At 37.5% G+C, this 18,341-nt stretch overlaps 1 long non-coding RNA gene across 1 annotated transcript; it reads right to left on the reverse strand.

The window, feature by feature from the left end:
• Window positions 1-378: 378 nt before the first annotated feature.
• Window positions 379-17,312, reverse strand: LOC122179702. Its single transcript, XR_006178799.1, has 3 exons — window positions 17,242-17,312; window positions 15,255-15,315; window positions 379-405 (listed from the first exon to the last, which is right to left on the reverse strand). It is a non-coding gene; the product is annotated as an uncharacterized LOC122179702 (long non-coding RNA).
• Window positions 17,313-18,341: the final 1,029 nt, after the last annotated feature.

Genomic DNA, 18,341 nt, shown 5'->3' on the forward strand with positions numbered 1-18,341 from the left:
GAGACAAGACTTTCAATATGGATAACAGCATTAATAATAACAAATTGCAGACTCTGAGTTTGAATAATTCTACCAAAATCAATGGATTTCCATAACAAAAACAACCTGGTTGTATTGATGCTTCATGACCAGGCATTGAGAAGTGCACCTTTCAGCACTACAACATCTCCGTTCAAAAGATCAAACCATAAAAAGAAATTCAGTATGAACATAATGATTAAATAACTTACATCAGCTTGAAACCGTGTGGATGCCCCATCCCTGGAGATGTTCAAGGCTGGGGTGGATGGGATCCTGGGGAACCTGGTGTAGTATTAAATCGGGAGGTTGGTGGCCCTGCTTGTGGCAAGGGGGTTGGAGATTCATGATCTTGAGGTCCCTTCCAACCCGGGCCATTCTGTGATTCTGTGAAATAGAATGGTTTTAGGGGGCAGTCACTTTGTACAGATGTTCAAAGGGTGTTTCACAGAATATAAGGCAACTGATCATAATTTGAACACCAGCAAAACTTGTTCTTAAAAACAATAATCCCCGCATCAAACACATACTTTCAACACAAAAAGTGATTTTTTTTTTCACCAGACCAAATATAAATATATCTGAAAAGCAAGCATTTTAGTGATAGACACACAAATAGGAAGTTTTAACTAGAAGCAGTATGTCATAAAGAACACAGCTACTAATTATATGACTAGAACTATAAGAAATAGAAAAAAAAAAAACAAACTGGAACAATAGTTTATATTTTCACTGACTTGAAATCTGTAGTTAGACCTGCAAGAAACAAAGATACTACAAGGGTCCAATGAGGGCAGATTTTGGGTAACAAATTTAGATTTTTTTTTCCTCCTAGCAACTTAATAATCATGAAATTATATAACAAATCTCTGAACCAATTACCAAATGTCAGAAGGTGCCCTGATTAAAATACACATATCCCCTGGAACGTGTCATATTCACAAATTAGCCATGTGTTATTTATAGCTCCTCAAGGCACACAATAACAAGGAAAGTGGTAATGAAATCTGAAAGCCTGAATATCTCCCTTATGTTTGAAAGCAAATCCCATGAGACCCATCTGTAGTTCAAACTGGTGAAAAAATTACTTCTGAAACAAACTGAAAAAAAATTAAAAAGGACATCTATCATCTCTACAATTTCACACTTTGTATTTTATTTTTAAAATAATGAAGCTCACAGTTAAAATCATGCCATCCTCCATGTTCCCATACATTCCTTCTATTATTTCTTCAAAATTATCTCTGAGTTTCTTATTGGCCCTTAGTGGGATGACAAAAAACATCTTCAGAGTTTCAAGACAAAATACTTGTAACTTCAGTAGTCCAAAGAATTTGAATCCTATTGTCAGTCAGATTTGTTTCCACCTACAGAGCAAATGATGGGGGGGGGGGGGGGGGGAGGTCTTACTAACTCCATCTCAGGTCCCTCATAAGGTACATTTACACTTACCTTCATTCCTCAGAGAGATACACTTGCTTCAACATTTTAACATCCATACATTAACATTCACAAGGCCTTTATGATTTCATCTCTGCCACTTTGCTTCCCACACTCTCTAACACTAATCTTAATTTTTTTTTTTTCCTGTATTTACTCTGCTCATTATCAATAAGAATGATTATTCTGCTTTGCATGTAAGTTTTTCTACTTATGATCACATATACACATACAACATAGGACATCACCTTGTGCTGTGTATTTTTGCCAGTGACGAACAAGAGACTGCATGCCATGCTCATAAAAATCTGCACCAGAGGAGGTGACCAACTGTTGTCACCACTGCTGAAATGCACCACCCACATCCACAGGCTGCTTTTCATCAATGTTCAGCAAGTATTGATGAATGTCAATAGGTGACATTTTTGTCCACACGGAGGAATTCAGTGACACATCTTTGCTTCATACGCATTTCCATGTCAGACACCATTTTGTCAGACTGCCTCCCCTGCTGCCATTTTCCACATGGCAACAAAAATAAAACATTAAAAAAAATCATTAAACTACAAAAACATTTAAACATATATCAGAATATTTAAAATATGTTTCTAATTACTCACTGGTAAAATAATCATTATTGCTGTTTTTCAGCTCCTCAGTAATTTTTTGATTTTCCCTTGAGATCTTTCCACAAGAGTCTCCCTCCATAAAAATTCCAACAACAAAATGAACAGCAACAACTTCCAACCAAAGTCCTGTAAGAACATGCTGGCTTTTTCTTTTCTTGTCCTTGTCCTCCTTTTCCCTTTGACTGCTGTTTTTCTTTCTCTCTCCCTTTGCCTTTGTTAGCTATTTCTTGTGTTGTTAGATACTTCAGGCAGCCAAAAAGCTCTTTGAGGTGTCTGAAGGGGCGAAAATCATACTAGAAAACAGGAGTTGCATCTTTTTATTACTTTTGCAGACCTGACTTTTAGCCAGAGGGTTAGCAGATGGGCATGTGCTGCCAGAACATGTTTTGAATTTAAACAAAATGACACTGGCTCTCTCCAGGCTGCTTGAGAGACACAGTGATCTCAGATGCTGCTTCTACTTATACCCTGTGCCCAAAGACAAACTGCGTAAAGGTTTGAGTTACTTGATTTTGATCTTCTCTTTATGTTTAAGAAAATGCAATCAGGTCTAAATAAAATAGTTCACATCTTCCTTAATCTCCCATTTTTGCTGTGCTTTTTACCTATTCTTTAATATTCTGCATTTTGAACAGATCTTAAATATGATTTTGAAGTACTTCTAATGAATAGAAGCTTCTGATTTGTGGAGACCAATAAGGAACTTTAAATGCAAAACTACAAAAAGCAAACCTCAAAATATGTAAATTGCTCCAAAAATAATGCATTCTATTTATTTCCACGGAAACTACAACAGCTAGAAAAATCTCATTAATACCATCTGATAGAGCAGATTCTCAGATACAAAACACTATTTTTTCAACATCTTCACCACCATTAGCTATGCATTTTTGTGAACAATGAAGAAGAGCGTGCATGCAATGCTCATAAAAGTCTGCTTCAGCGGAGGTGACCAGAGTTGCTGTCACCATTGCTAAAACAACATCACCCACCACCTCACCATGTTCACATCCACTGGTTGGTCTCCATTCAGCAAGTGTCAGTGTGAGTCAGTGGGAATCATTTTTTTCACATGAAGGAATTCAATGACACAAAGCTCCATACACACTTCCATGTCAGATACCATTTTGTCAGACAGTCTCTCTGCTGCCATCTATCACACAGCAAGAAAATGTAATGGACTACTGTAAGGAAGGTTCAGCCTCTATACTGTCATACCACCAATATCCACCTCCAATGTCAGGGACCAACCTCATAAAATAGAAGGCATTACTTTCAGAGCTGTCCTTGTAGATGTCTTTCTGTTTACTTCAACCAGAAGCATTAGTAGTCAGCTACTAGATGGCATCAGTGAGAAAAAGACTTCCCACCAGGTGAACAGAAGGCCTTTGGTTTTAGTGACTTACGAAAATTTTAAGCTGAATGGAGCCTTCTGCCACTACTCCATTTTGGTCTGTGTACTACATTGCTCTTGAGTGCTATAAATTTGCAACTGGGGTTGGCCAGCAGGGTGAGGGAGGTAATTGTCTCCTTTTACCCTGCTGTTGTGAAGCCCTATTTGGAGTACTTCATCCAGGCCTGAAGCTCCCAGCATGAAAAGGATGAGGTGATGTTGAATCAGGTCCAGAAAAGGGCCATGAGAATGATCAGAGGGCTGGAGCACTTCTCCTGTGAAGAAAGGTTGAGGAAGTTGGGCTTGTTCAGCTTGGAGAAGAGGCCGTAGGGAAACCTTGCTGTGACCCTCTAGTACTTAAAGATTAGAAACAAGAGGGAGAATTTTTTTTACATGATGTGACAGTGAAAGGACAAAAGAAAATCGTCTTGAAGTAAAAGAGAGGAGATTTACATTGCATTACGAAGAAATTCTTTACTCGGAGGACTGAGAGGCACTGACATAGGCTTGCTTCCCAGAGAAGCTGTGGATGTCCCATCCCTAGAAGCGTTCAGGTTGGATAGGGCACTTGGCAGCCTGACCTAGCAGCTGGCAATGCTGTCCATGGCACGAGGTAGGAACTAGATGATCTTTAAGGTCTCTTCCAACCCAAGACATTCTATGATTCTACAATTTCTGTCTCCTACTGATGATGGTATTGAAAACAACCAGGCCAGAGCTAGCTACTTGTCAAGTGCATTCACAGGCTTCTAATCAATGGACAGACTTGCTTAGAACAGATATGAGTTGGGTACATCAGGTTTTGGTCATCAGGAAGACTTTCTGAGGCTATCATAATGCAGATTTTTCCCTGCCACCTCTTATGTTTCCTAATTCCAGAGCTGCCAGCTGGAGGGTTCCTATTTCTCCCCGTCAGGGACCTCAGTGCGAGCTAATGGAGCACCCTGTCAAAAAGAATTGTCTTTTCTGCATTTCACTGTCTGCTCCCTGAGACTGACTTCTTTTCATGACTTAAGAGCTGACAGAACAACCTGAACAGACTTGGTTGGGTTGAGATTTCACACTGAATCCAAGACCAGCTCTAATTGCTTCTGCTCCCTGGAAGAAATTTGCATTAACTGCAAATGCATCATCTTGCTTCAGAAAGCTTTCTGACAACCTCTGGGGCTCAGAGGCCACCTCCGTACCCGAACATTTGCAAAAACACTTTAAATTGCAGGGTATCAACTGACACCCTTTTTATTTTAAAATTTGATGGTATTTTCATCTAAGGATAGAATACTCATTTCAGGAAAGATTCCACTTTCCAAGAAATTTTTCCATGTCTTCTCTGACCGGCGGTGATGTTCAGAAGACGTAGAGGATCAGTGTCCCAATGGCCAGTTCTATGTTGCCGGCAATTGTGCCCCAAAGGGTATCAAAAGGCATCAAAGCAGCCCAAAAATGTCTCCCTTAAGAATACCACTGGAGTCACTGATGTGAAGATAAGAAATTGAGTAATGCAGTCAGCACCTATTCTCTACTTGAGACCACTTTCAGCATGACGGTGTCATCAGAAAGTCTTTTATTGAGAAGTTCAAGTTCAAGTACCTTAACTTCAAAATTTAAGTTATCTTCATGAAACCATGCTATTTTGTTCATTTCAGAATGTAACTACCTTTTCTTACCAGGACTGTACAGAGATGCTAGGTGGTAATGATTGCCTTTTGTTAGCAAAAGCAGACTCTATAAGCTATTGTGTTGCTAATTTTGTAGTTATCTTGACTTCCCTAATATCCATTTAGCTATTTCTTTTCTTTATGGGTACCTCATTTAGCTTGATTCTGTCTCACTTTGAACCTCTGTTGATGCTGAGGATTTAATGCATTTTTTTTTTTATCATACTGTGCAAAATGCTGATGGAATTTTTGTGCAGATTCTTTATTGAAAGAAAAAGATTATTATTATCCTCCCCTTTATATTGTATCTCCAGAAATCTATGCACATGCTTTGCAGCCACCCACTTTGCACAAGAGTATGAGGAAATCATTTTGTTTTATTCACTACAAAAGCACATTTTTAGAGATGTGTCTTCATAACTGTCCTTTTTTAAATTTGTGTATGCATAATACATTGCTTTTAAACAGGACTTGACTGAACTGTGCCAAATGTAAAAACCTCACCACTCTGTCTGCTTCTTAGCTCAGAAGTGAAGTCATTTACGGTGAAATCAAAAGGACTTTATTAGATTTGAATGCAGAAAGAGAAGACTTTAATTCAGTGACTTTTGTGATGAGAAAGCCCCATCTGCACTCTGTATTAGTCATTCAATTACTCAATTTCTAGCATTTTTAACTGTCCTAAACCCACCCAAACTTTTTATTGTCCCACCCAAGCAGTCCTTGATCTATAATGGCAGAGAAGAAAGAGTGAGCTTCCTTCATCCCTGTCCTCCCAAGAGTTTTCATACTTCCATTAAACTCCTTTCTGTCTGCTACTCTGACTTATCAATGATCTATGGTAAGGATCTGCAGCTACCCAAATTAAATGGCAATTGACTAAAAGTATTCAGAAACATTTTTATGTAAGCAATGAGTACACTGTGCTTATTATTCCAGCCAGCCAGCTATTCAGCCATCCTGATTTACACACGAATAGCAGCTGGTTATTAAGATGTAGTTGTGATATCCATATATTGACCATATGCTCATGTAGAGAAGCAGAAGCGAATGTTTTCTATGAAACAGGATTAAATGAAAATAATTAAATAAAACAGCATAAGACTGAAAATGCTGCCTAGTGAGTCTATTTACTTATTATGCTCTGTATTTCTACAAATTCATTTTGCAGTCAGGACACATGGGGTTTGAATAATTTTCTGCCATTACATTTTTCGTGCTCCTAAAGGTAACATGGTAATGATTTTCAGTAAATATAAATCTGCTCATTTCTCTAAAGATTTGTGTTCACTCTGAATGCATTTGTGACATCACGTTTTCAGTGGAGGAGTGAAAAAATAACAATCTATATTCCTGAAAAACCAAGAAACCAAAACTGCTTTTGCAAAAGAGAGGAGAAGAGAGAAGAGGAGAAACAAGGCAAACTCTGTGTTCAAGTGCAAGTAGGCTGAGAAGTGTAAGCAGGGAGGCACATATGTAGTGTGGCACAACACTTTCAAAAGCTAGACACAAATACTACATCCAAATAAAAGCATAAAACTTCTAACAGACACCTCTCAGCAGCACGGCTCACTAATGTGTTAGGATTCCTTGCTAATAGTGCTCTGAGAGCAAAGCTATGGCACAAATTAAACAGGGAGTCCATTTTACAATAAAGTCTCAATAAGAAATATGTCATATTCAGTATTAGTGTTTGAAAAAAAACCCTCCTTGAGCCTTTAGATTATGTGTTTTGAAACACATAATCTTCCAGCTGCAGCCATAAGGAACAAGAAAATAATTTCTGAAGAAAAATAATATCTATATAGCCTCTTCACAGCCTTTTTATTTTGTGCATACTTCCTTTTAGGCACTGACAATAGCTGCACGTGGAACAAGCAGAAATTACTTCTTCTGCAAAGAAAACCTGCCTCATTGATCAAAGCCATATTTTCACTTGTTCATATACAATATACTGTTTGTTTAGTAGGCAAATATTGAAATTTGAAAGTGCTTGGAAAAATATATTTAAAAATTATAAAGCATATAAATAACACTGAGAAATGCTTTTAAGGGCACCCATTCCCTGTAAAACTCTCCCAGCTTCAGGTGTTATTACTGCCTTACCAGAAATTGGCACAGACATCAGTGAAAGAAGACTCGGCATTTCAATTCTTTAAATAAGATCTCTAAAGAGGACTGTCACTTTCACTTCACTTGGACTGATTCAGTTGAAAATCCCATATAGAGGAATCTGTTTGGAAAAAGTCAACCTACAGTTTGCAAAATATCAGTTGTAACAGCTGCAGTAAATATTTCTATAAAAGATTATCAATATTTCTATCAAGGATGAGCTGAAAGCAGATCAGGATCTAAAATTTAATTATATTTACATATGCATGCTTCGACATACAAGAAAAATTGCTAAGTTGATGGAAATTCTTCACCAGCTTCAGTGGAAGCAAAATTTCCCACTGAATGCTTTACTTTTTACAATGTCAACTGCGACAAATGACTAGAAACTACATTACTCATTTTCAGTGCAGTTTAAAACTAATTAGAGGCAGGCCAATTGTCCAAGTGTTACGCTTATACTAAGAAAATACTTAGAAAAATCATGTGAAGCTTTATAACCTGAGGGGAGAAAAAGAAAACAAGCTTAGGTTGAGGTCTAAATCAAATACGAAGCAATCTATATTTTCCATTAAAGCCAATGTGAAATTGGCCATTTTACAAAGGTCTTGATTGAAAACCATGTGAAAGTTAATGGCTTTCACTCAGATGATCCTCAGCACTCAAATAAGAAACAAGGCAAAAGCAGACTCAGAAAAAAACAGATCTTGAAATAAAGACCTACTAGCACAAATCACAGAAAAGAAACAAATTAAACATCTCTAGAAAATTATAAAATGATAAGACTAGAGGGAGAATCAACAATGAAGACTCTCATTATACTTGTCATTTCTGCATTATATTTCTCTGCTTCTTTTTTGTTCTTCTTCCTTTATCAGAGACATACCAGTTAGATTTGCCAATATTGATTCAAGATGCTACAAGCCTTATTATTTATTCTTTGACATTTGGTGTTTTTCTCATTCTTCACTTCTAACAAAAAACAATAGAGATGTTTGTTAAGACTTCTTGATTTGAAGTCTAATTAGCTTTCTGTGAAAAAAATCCAATGTCTTTTGAATTCCTATTTCTAGGTTCTTTTGTGGTCAGTTTAATTAAGTTTGTTAATATGATGCTTCACGAATAAAGAATGAAAGGAAAAAAAAGTCTTAATATTTTAATAATTTAGGTTGGGCTTGTCAGTGCCAATTAACAATTAGTGTCCATTAAACTAAGACAGAAATCAGCTGAATCATTTTCTAGTGTGATTTTCTTTACAACCTAAGGCATCCTACGATTTCATCATGATTTTTTTTAATGTTGTCCTTAAAATTTTGGCATCTTATAAAAAGAAGCCAGAGAAGAGAAAGAAGCCATGAGACAATATGGCTACTTCCGTTCTCCTCTCTCCCCCCAAAACAAGAGGCAAAAAATTGTTGAAAAGCTTGAAAACACGAGTTCACAGTTTAAAAGGCCTGACAACCTCTTATGGTGCTCTGCTGCAGGAGCTATGATTTCAAGAGTGAGAAAAGTGGCTCATAAACGCTACTGATAGCCGAAAATTAGGTGATGAAGAACACTTCAGAATGTTTAAGTGTGGTAGGTATGATTACAGCAATCAAAATCCTATCCCATTTTGCTACAATTTATTTTGAACAGCAAGGTTAAAAAAAACATATAAAAAAGCTGCATGATCCTAAAATGTGCAGTACGCATAAATGTTAGAAACAGTAGTGACAGAATCGTACACAGGCTGTTGACCCAAAAGGCAACGTAGCTTTTATTTTGTTTTGTTCTTTCAACCAAAAAGATTCCTACTGCTTCTCCAGGAGGTTTCACCCCTATGTTATGGTCTGAAGTAATTCTTTGTCAGCTTGGTATTGCAGACTGTCCTGTTTCCCACAAAATACCTATGCCAAAAAAGGGCTTCATCCTTAATCATAACTCTTGGGCATTGCAAGGATGTTTGCATAAGTAATTGATGAGCTGTAATGATTTGGTATACATTACAACGTACAAACAGTAAAACAGCACAGCAACATAGGCAGTAAGACATGAATTTGGTCTTACAACCATGAATATAACCTTTTTGCTCCAGAAAATGAATATTACCTTAACATTTATATGTACTATACGCATAATAGTCTTTCTTCTTTGGAAAGCTATTTTTGGCCACTTGGGATATTTTCTCCTCTTCACATAGTGACTTCCCATGTAGTTTCAGAGATGTTTATTGCTCTTGTTCTTTGCCTGGCAATTGCTCCACAGCTTGAGGCCACAGTTCATCCAGAGCACTCTAGGGTGAAGCCATGAAGCCAGCACTAAACACCCTCAACTCTTGGCTCTCCTGTAGAAAGCTTGCAGGAGATAGGATGTCTCCAAGGTTCATCACATAAACCTTCCTATCTTCCCTACCAGTGCAAAATAGCCCCATAAATACACTGTGACACACATTAAAAACTCAAATTGAGCTAACCTACCACAAGAGATCTGCTCTTTCAGCAGAGGACAAGAGAATAAACAACAGATGACAACTGTTAGGTTACACTCATCTTAAACCAACATAACTCCACGCTGTCACCAAATACAAACCCTCTTTCTTCATTCTGTCACTGAATCAGCAAGCTCATCCCAATTCATTGGAAAGCTGCACTACTGCTAATGGACATAGAAGAGAGTCAACGATGTAGGACAAACATATAGAAGAAAACACAAAAATCTAGTACTGATAGCAGTATTCAGTACTGCTCAGATTAAAAAAATGCAAATAAAATTCATTTCTATCTTTTTAATCCTAATACTTAAGGACAAATTCATCATGAATGCCTGCGTGCTTTATTCATTACCAGTAAAATAAACTAAAATAAAGTCTTTCAGTAAAATAAATAAGATATAAAACAACAGAAACAAAAGTTGTAATGAAAGAAATACAAGTTAAATGAAAATCTCTCCTGTGAGGTTAGGAAGCAACCAGATGTTCTTAACTCCTGCCAGAAACTGAAGGTAAATCAGAATAGGCATGTGAAGCTCTCAGCTGAAGATCTGTACTCCAGACACAGAAGTTAATTGGCAGCTAGCTTCTTCACAATAGTTTAAAAGATTTTAAAACCCAAAGGGATTAGCATGATTGACAGATTTGACCTTCCTTATACAAGAGGCCAGAAAATGTCATGCAGTAAATCCTACATCAAATCTCAAAACTTCAGAGCTAAAGTAGAATACATATTCAGCTAAGTATCCAGACCCAGCTTCCAAGATGTAAAGATATGAAGTGTTCATTGGCAGCCTTTAAAAACTGATCTACCTGCTTACATTGATAATGGTTGCCTACTAGGTTGCTCAAGGAGGTTGTGGATGCCCCATCCCTGGAGGCATTCAAGGCCAGGCTGGATGTGGCTCTGTGCAGCCTAGTGGTTGGCGACCCTGTACATACCAGGGGCTGTTGAACTAGATGATCATTGTGGTCCTTTTCAACCCAGGCCATTCTATATTTCTATGACTCTATAACCCAGTTTCAGTAGCCCTTTCTTCAACAGAAGTAGCCACTGCCATTAATTCCTGGCTTCTTATTACACTCTTTTTTTTTTTTTTTTTCTGTTATTATTTTAAAGAAGTAAAAATGAAATTGTAATTTCAAAAGTGAAATAATGCCATCAAACTAAAATTAAAAAAGAAAAGAAAAAAATACTCAACAGTGCTTATTATATGATTTTAGAGAAATTCTGATTGAAACGCTTTGAGAGAATTGTTGAGAGATATTTATATTAATACATTCATTAAGCACAGAATACACTACTCATTGATTTAATCACCTTTCATAAACTAACTGCTATTGCTATTCTTTGTCATCTTCTCTGCTTAGAGAGTATTCAGTGACATAACATTATTTGTTTTGCACAGCGTCCATCATTGCATTCAAAGGAAAAATGTAACATTAGCTAAACAAGCAGCCCAGGAGGACTTGTGAAACTCTTCAGGTTTCCTGCATACACAATCACTCAAATCACTCACTAAAATGTATTAGGAATAAAACTGCTTTCTTCAACCTCCTCCCTTGCAGACAATCTGCAAATTTTCTAGCAGCTGCACTGAAGTCATTCAACTGGTGCCTAAAGTGAGCAACATATAGTAGCCCCAGGCACTCACCAAGTCCATGGTACTGCCTGCAATACAAGAAAAATCCCTTTTTTCCTCTTTTTAATTAGTTCTTGAAGGAAGCCTCTTGCTGGCTTCTCCCTTGTATGCTGAGCTGCTTGCTCCCTGCCAGGCTGATGAGATCTTGTAACTAGGTCCTCCCTTGCAGTCTAATGCTACCAAATGCAGACAGGGAACCAATCCTGTACTCAAGTAACCATAGATCAGGATTCACTGATGTGATAATTTAGGAGCTTGCATTTTCAAAAGCATGTGTACAGGAATTGCTTATACAAACAAACAAAATAGCATTATAGAATCATAGAATCACAAGGTTGGAAATGACCTATAAGATCATCCAGTCCAACCATCTCCTCATCACCATTGCCACCACTAGCACTAAACCATATCACGCAGCACGTCATCCAGATGCTTCTTGAACACTGCCAGGGACAGTGACTCCACCACCTCCCTGGGCAGCCATTCCAGTGCCTGACCACTCTCTGAGAGAAAAAGTTCTTCCTTATGTCTAATCTAAACCTCCTCTGATACAACTTGCAGCCATTTCCCCAGGTCCTGCTCATTGTCTGGGAGAAGAGACCAAAGCCGTCTTCACCACAGCCTCCCTTCAGGAAGTTGTAGAGCGCAATGAGGTTCTCCCCTGAGCCTCCTCTTCTCCAGACTGAACAATCCCAGCTCCCTCAGCCGCTCCTCATAAGACTTGTGCTCCAGACCCCTCACCAGTTTCGTTGCCCTTTTCTGGACACACTCCAGGACCTCAACATCTTTCCTGTAGTGTACAGGGACCCAAAACTGAACACAGTACTCGAGGTGCAGCCTCACCAGTGCTGAGTACAGGGGGATGATCACCTCCCTGCTCCTGCTGGCCACACTATTTCTAATGCAGGCCAGGATGCCATTGGCCCTCTTGGCCACCTGGGCACACTGTTGGCTCAGGTTCAGCTGAGCATCAACCAACACCCCCAGGTCCTTCTCTTCTTCACACTCATCCAGCCACTCATCCCCATATAATAATAATAATAATGCAATGCAAAAACAGTTGTCTTTAAAAAGTATAAGCAGGAACTCCCACCTAGCAAAACACTTACCAAGCAAATAATATAAATGCAGCAATTTGAAAAACAGCAATAATAATGTTTGGCAACTAAGTGGATGTTTGCTTATGGAAATACCATAGACAAGTATCAGCCCTGCCACCCACTGCCTTCTTTTCCAAAGAAAAAGAATTTCATGGTCGTATATCATCATATTATAGAGAGCTCTCTGCAGCCTTTTTATTGATTAAAATGCAAGCAATTGCTGACAGGTTTGGTGGAGCATAGAGACCCAGTGCTTGCATCTACAGATGCAAGAGTAGAAGCTTCTCCACATGCACCTCAGGAAGACATGCTTTGAGGTCTTTTTTTTTTTTAAGTTTTGAAAAAAAATCATAATAAGAAAACAACAAAAAATAAATTCCATAAAAACTCTCAAGTTCACTACTTTCAGAAGGAAGTCTGTAACCATTAGCTATACTGTATAATACTGGAGTATATTGATGAAGTGGGAAGGCAAAGTGAGAGGGAAAGCATTCTGATACTAAAATTAAAAAGAAAAAAAAATCAAAGAATACATTATCTTCACGCATCCAAAGTGGGAAATCAGTAATTTTCTTTCGTAACTAATATATATATATATATATATATAATGGAGTAACATCAGTATAGGAAAATATGAGAGAGCACTTCTTCTTACTTCACATTTTCTCCTATCGGAGTGAATACAGTTATTACACAAGTTTCTCTAGAGGGGATGGTTACCTTGTGAGAGTGATGCTCACATAGAGGCAGCCCAACTGAGAGTCCTACAGCTGTGGAGGTGAAACCACCTGCCTCAGTTTTATTGCACAGCTTTTTGTTTGTGGTATGGTGACTTCTGCTGTTGTTGCTTACTGCAATTTACACAAGTAAATAACACTTTTTAATAAACATTAAAATTAATTTAGTTTTAAAAAGTAGTTGCTGAGAAGCACATGAATTTCATGAATTCAACTGTTGATTTATATTTAAAATGTATTTTATTAAGTTATTTAGTGAATTGTTGAATAAAGGCTACTTATTTATGATTTGTGAAATAATTCCAGCTCCTGAACTAACCATTCCACACTGAAGAGCCAAGACACCTTTACATAACTATGAACTGATAGCTAGCAAAATACAGTGCTTTACATTAATGGGAAAAATTATGTTTCTTTTTCTCATTTATAGCAACAAATTTAGAATACAAATGATGTACTAGATGCAAAGAGGATTTAAGGTAGATGCAGAAGGAAAACCTGTGAAAGAAGACATTCTGGTGAAGTCTCACACACAGGGTGAACCCAAAGTGAGAGATGGAGAGTTTCCACTGTGCTAAATTCATAGAAATGATTCTTTGGATGGTGAATCACCAAATTAGGTGACTGTTGAGTGGTCCCACCATGGGGTCTTAATGAATAATCAGCAACTTCATTTCAAGAAATTTTACACAAAAACACATCAGACAAGCATAGCTAGAACCATTGAGCATCTGCTTTCACACTGCCAGTGCATCCAGGAGTTGGAAATCCAAGCAGTACAATCATTACAGACCTATTCCTGAAGGTCTACTTTTCTCTTGGAGCACAGGGAAATATCATTTAATGAAACATAAGGAACTCCCATTCACCTGAACTACACATTCATGAACAGAGTCAGTCGGAAATATAAGTCATTATTTTCACAGATCCAGCAGAAATCTGGATCACTGCACCATAACAAAGCATGTGTGGAGGGAGCAGTGGAAGAAGGTCAGGGAGAAAACACAGTCCATTATATGTTAATGGCTATAAGAGGACAGTGTAATGCATTTGGTTTTGGTCCAAGATAGAAGCAAGTAACGTAACATCAAGTCAGGAAAAAGGTACACATTTACTTTCATATTTCATTGAGCTTCTTACTTGAAAACTTTGCATCTCAGAGTCTTTCTTGATGTGCCCCTACTAGAAGCAATATGTCTGTAAGTGCACACTTTTTCTGTAGCTTATAAGATGATTTATTTTAAGAAATCTGTTTGCTGGCAATAGGTTTTCTTTTCTGTTCATAAACAATTGATAGTATTCTGATGTACTTTTTCATTAATCTGGGCTACAAATATAGGATTTCTAAAGTTCTTCTAACATCCTTCTATTATTTCTTCTGTTTCCAAAGTTTTCCTCTTATCTCCAGAGAGATGAATTACTCTTAAACTGTAGTATACAATACAGATAAAATACAGAAGAGTAACTGATGCGATTTAAGGTAGAAAGCCAGTGAATCTTACAGAAACATAAGGAGCTGTGCACCAATACCTGAAATTAAATATAAACTATTTTTTCCCTGCTGAAAGTTTGCAAATGGTTTTTCCTCTCTGTCAGACACAATTCTTCCTAATCCCCAGATTAGAAAAAAAAAGTTTAAATGGCAATAGCAGCAAATGTCCAACAAAGGAGGACTGATGAATATTTTTTACTGCCTCTGCGTATTTACGCAGATAAAAACCCTCCATAAGTATTTGTGTAACCAAAAGCATACATGCTCGAAATGTTGCAATAAAATAAACAAGTGCCAATACTGTTGAATCAAACAGTTCTTAAAATAACTGTTTTCAAAAGAAACTTGAAAATGTCACCACAAGTTTTACTGATGTTCTCTGTCAATGGTACTGGCAATTAAACACAAGGGGAAAAACAGCTCCTTCACGCCTTTGACTGAATACAATATTTAATATAAGAGAAAATGCAGCTGCAGGAATATGGCACATTTATGTAGCTGTTCAACAATCTCCTTTATAACCGTTATTAATAAACAACTAAAAATATGAATTATGACTCACCAAAATTCATCTGTTTATGTGGCATCTGCATTGCATCCAACAGATTCGGTAACAGAAGAGACTGAGAACAAAACATAAAAAAGGAACTTTTACGACATGGAAAATTCAATGTTCCACCACTTATTTTCATCCAAGATGGGGAGTAAAGCTATCTGAAACTCCTCCATTTGTCTGAAAGAAAACAGTTGGGCCTTTGTACCTCAGCAGGACCGGGGCACTGGGCTCCGCCATCTTGTGGGGAACTGCAGGCCTTGGCCATGCTAGCATGAGGAGACCCTCCGTTCTGAGGGCTACTGATGCTGTAAGTTGGCTTTTGTAAATAAATAACCTTGGCTAACCAAAAATAAATAAATAATTGCGGAAATAAAGGCTAAGCATAAACTGTGCCTTCCTATTTTCTATTCGTTCTTTCAGTTAAATAAGAACACTCTTGAAGAAGTCTGAAGTTAAAATAGCAAAAAGTATTACAGAGAAAAATACAAACCGCATTTCAGTGGACTTAAACTAACATTTTGGCAATGTGAATTTGCCCCCGAATGTTAGCATGTTTGTTCAAATGGCTTTCCATAGCTGCTTCCTGAAAAAATTGGTTAGAAGCAGGGAGATGAGGGATATAAGACACTGCAGAACATTAGGAAGAGAGCAACATTAGGACCAGAGACTGCAAAGTAGAGACTGCACCCAGAACCTATCATTTAGACCTAACTAGCCAAATAGTCAAGTATTTTAAGTGTCATTTCTAGATTGAAAGGAGAAATATCACCAAACTGTAAGCACCCACACTATGAAAAACTATTTCAAGACCTCCAGAAAATGCAAAGGCTGCACCGAAAGTAATGTCCTCGTAATTTATTGTATTGGCCCATGACGTCAGAGGCGGATATTGGTGATACGGCAGTAAAGGCTGAATCTTCCAAGTGATAATCTATTACATTTTGTTGTCATGTGACAGATGGCAGCAGAGGGGAAATCTGATGAAATGGTATCTGACATAGCAGTGAGGGTGAAGCAAAGGTGTGTCATTAAATTCCTCCAAGTGGAAACAATGACAACCATAGACATTCATCAATGTTGGTATGTTGGTAGAGACCACACAGTGGATGTGAGCACAGAGAGCCAGTGGGTGGTGTGTTTCAGCAGTGGCAACAGTAATGCAATATGACAGAGAAGCTGGAATGGACAGATAAATAGATTTTTTTTTTGAGAAGTCCAGCATGCAGGCTCTTGTTCATCACTGAAAATGCATAGTTAACGATTCTGTTTAGTTGAGAAATAGTGTTTTGTAGCTAAGAATTAGCTCTATCAAATAGTACTATTGTGCTTTTTGTATCTGTTGTAGTTTCCATGGAAAGAAATAGGAGGCATTAGTTTCAGAGCCACCTACATTATTTAATGAAATGACAGCCACTTGCAGGATCAGGATCTCCTTGACACAGGCCACTAGAATATATGGTCAAAACCCTACTGCATGAGTTGAGTAGAATTTACTTTTACAGTATAATCAGTATTATTTTTCCTCCCTCACACACATTCTTTGTCAGAGCTTTCCAATAGTTTTCTTACAAACATAACTACATTGCTGACTGTTTCTTTTCTTTTAATAAAGCTGACCTAGCCTTGTTAAGTTTATGCAAGATATCTGCCTAACAAATGTTAGCTCTCTAATCCCAGCAAGTATTTTATATATGCCTGATTATCTTCTAAGTACACGTTGTTTTCACAAAGCAGAGAGATGCAGTAATAGACGTCTCAGTTCTTCCTCTAAAAACTTTCAATTTGTCCCTTCCTTTCCATATTATCTCAGTTGACAAAGTAGGAATCAAACATTTATTTAACTTCTCTCTTGTTCTTCCTGTCCTTCATGAGAAAGCATGCAGCATGCCATACACTCGCTAGATTGCAGACTTTAGAAATTGAAAAGTCTTCAGGTTCGACAGAAATGAGGATGAAGCGAGAAACTGTGCCTGCAGTTCTCTGAGGCAGTTACCTGGGCTGTGACTTCTGCCATTGGGACAAAGCACATTTCCCTTCATGATTTTGCTTTCAAGGTCTCCCACCACTTCTTTTTTTTTTTTTTTTTTTTTCCCTCAGCAGGTAACCTTCTCAGGACACCATGGGTTTCTGCCTCATGTTTCCGTTCCTTTTTCAAGGAGATTTTCTGAAGTTCTCTGCCAAAAACAACAACAAAAAGTCAGTCTTTCAGATGTGATAAGGAATAGAAGTATAGCTAAATTGGGCAAAATAGGTAGAATTTGGATAGAAACATCCAAATCTCCACTCATTTAACTTCTACAATTTCTAGCAGTTTTCTGATCACGTTCACCAAATACCTGCAGGCAGAAATGTTCCCATTTCCAACTCCTTTTCAACTGAAAACAGCAGAAACAACAAACAAGTTGGGAAAAAAACTTCAACACTCAATCTTCTTTCATTTCCTCATTGTTAAAACAGGCGCAGTCCATTTTGGAAACTCCCATGTTTATTCCATTCTGTAGAATAGCAAGAACTTCTCATGTTGAATATTAAACAGACTACGGTGCATATATCATTTGCTGTATTGCCCTCTGTTTTGTTTTTTTTTATATATAATTTTTTTTTTTTTTTTTTTTTTTTTTTTGCAGTAGCTCTATTACAAGCTAGCTTTGTGTCTGTCTAATGGAAAAGTTTCCTTTACTTGCAGTTGAAGTACAGAAAAGAGCAGTGTTTTTCTGCCTTAGCAACTTCCATAGGCTCAGCAGTTAAAAAAAGCCTAAAGCTGCTTTTGCTTTTTTTCTTTTTCTAATAGCTATAAAAATAACTCTAAATCTCCTGAACATGCACCATTTGACCTACTGAGCTCATTAATTTAGTGGAGCAAGGCCTCAAATAAGAAGTCAACAGATATTTAGATGAAGTATTGATGATGTGTAGGCAACAAGCTAAAATTCTAAGGAAAATGTTGCTTTAGAAAAATTTAATTCCTTCTTTGCTTCAGTTTTCTCACAGGGACCTCTGAAAAATCTCCTTTGAACTACTTCATGATTTTCTATGTCTCTTTAAAGCATGTCAGGGGAATGAGCTGTAAGTAAATAAATGAAATGAGTCGTA

The sequence above is a fragment of the Lagopus leucura genome, unplaced genomic scaffold (assembly GCF_019238085.1).
Source record: "Lagopus leucura isolate 7727_CA_CO unplaced genomic scaffold, USGS_WTPT01 Super-Scaffold_100004, whole genome shotgun sequence".
NCBI classification, from domain to species: domain Eukaryota; kingdom Metazoa; phylum Chordata; class Aves; order Galliformes; family Phasianidae; genus Lagopus; species Lagopus leucura.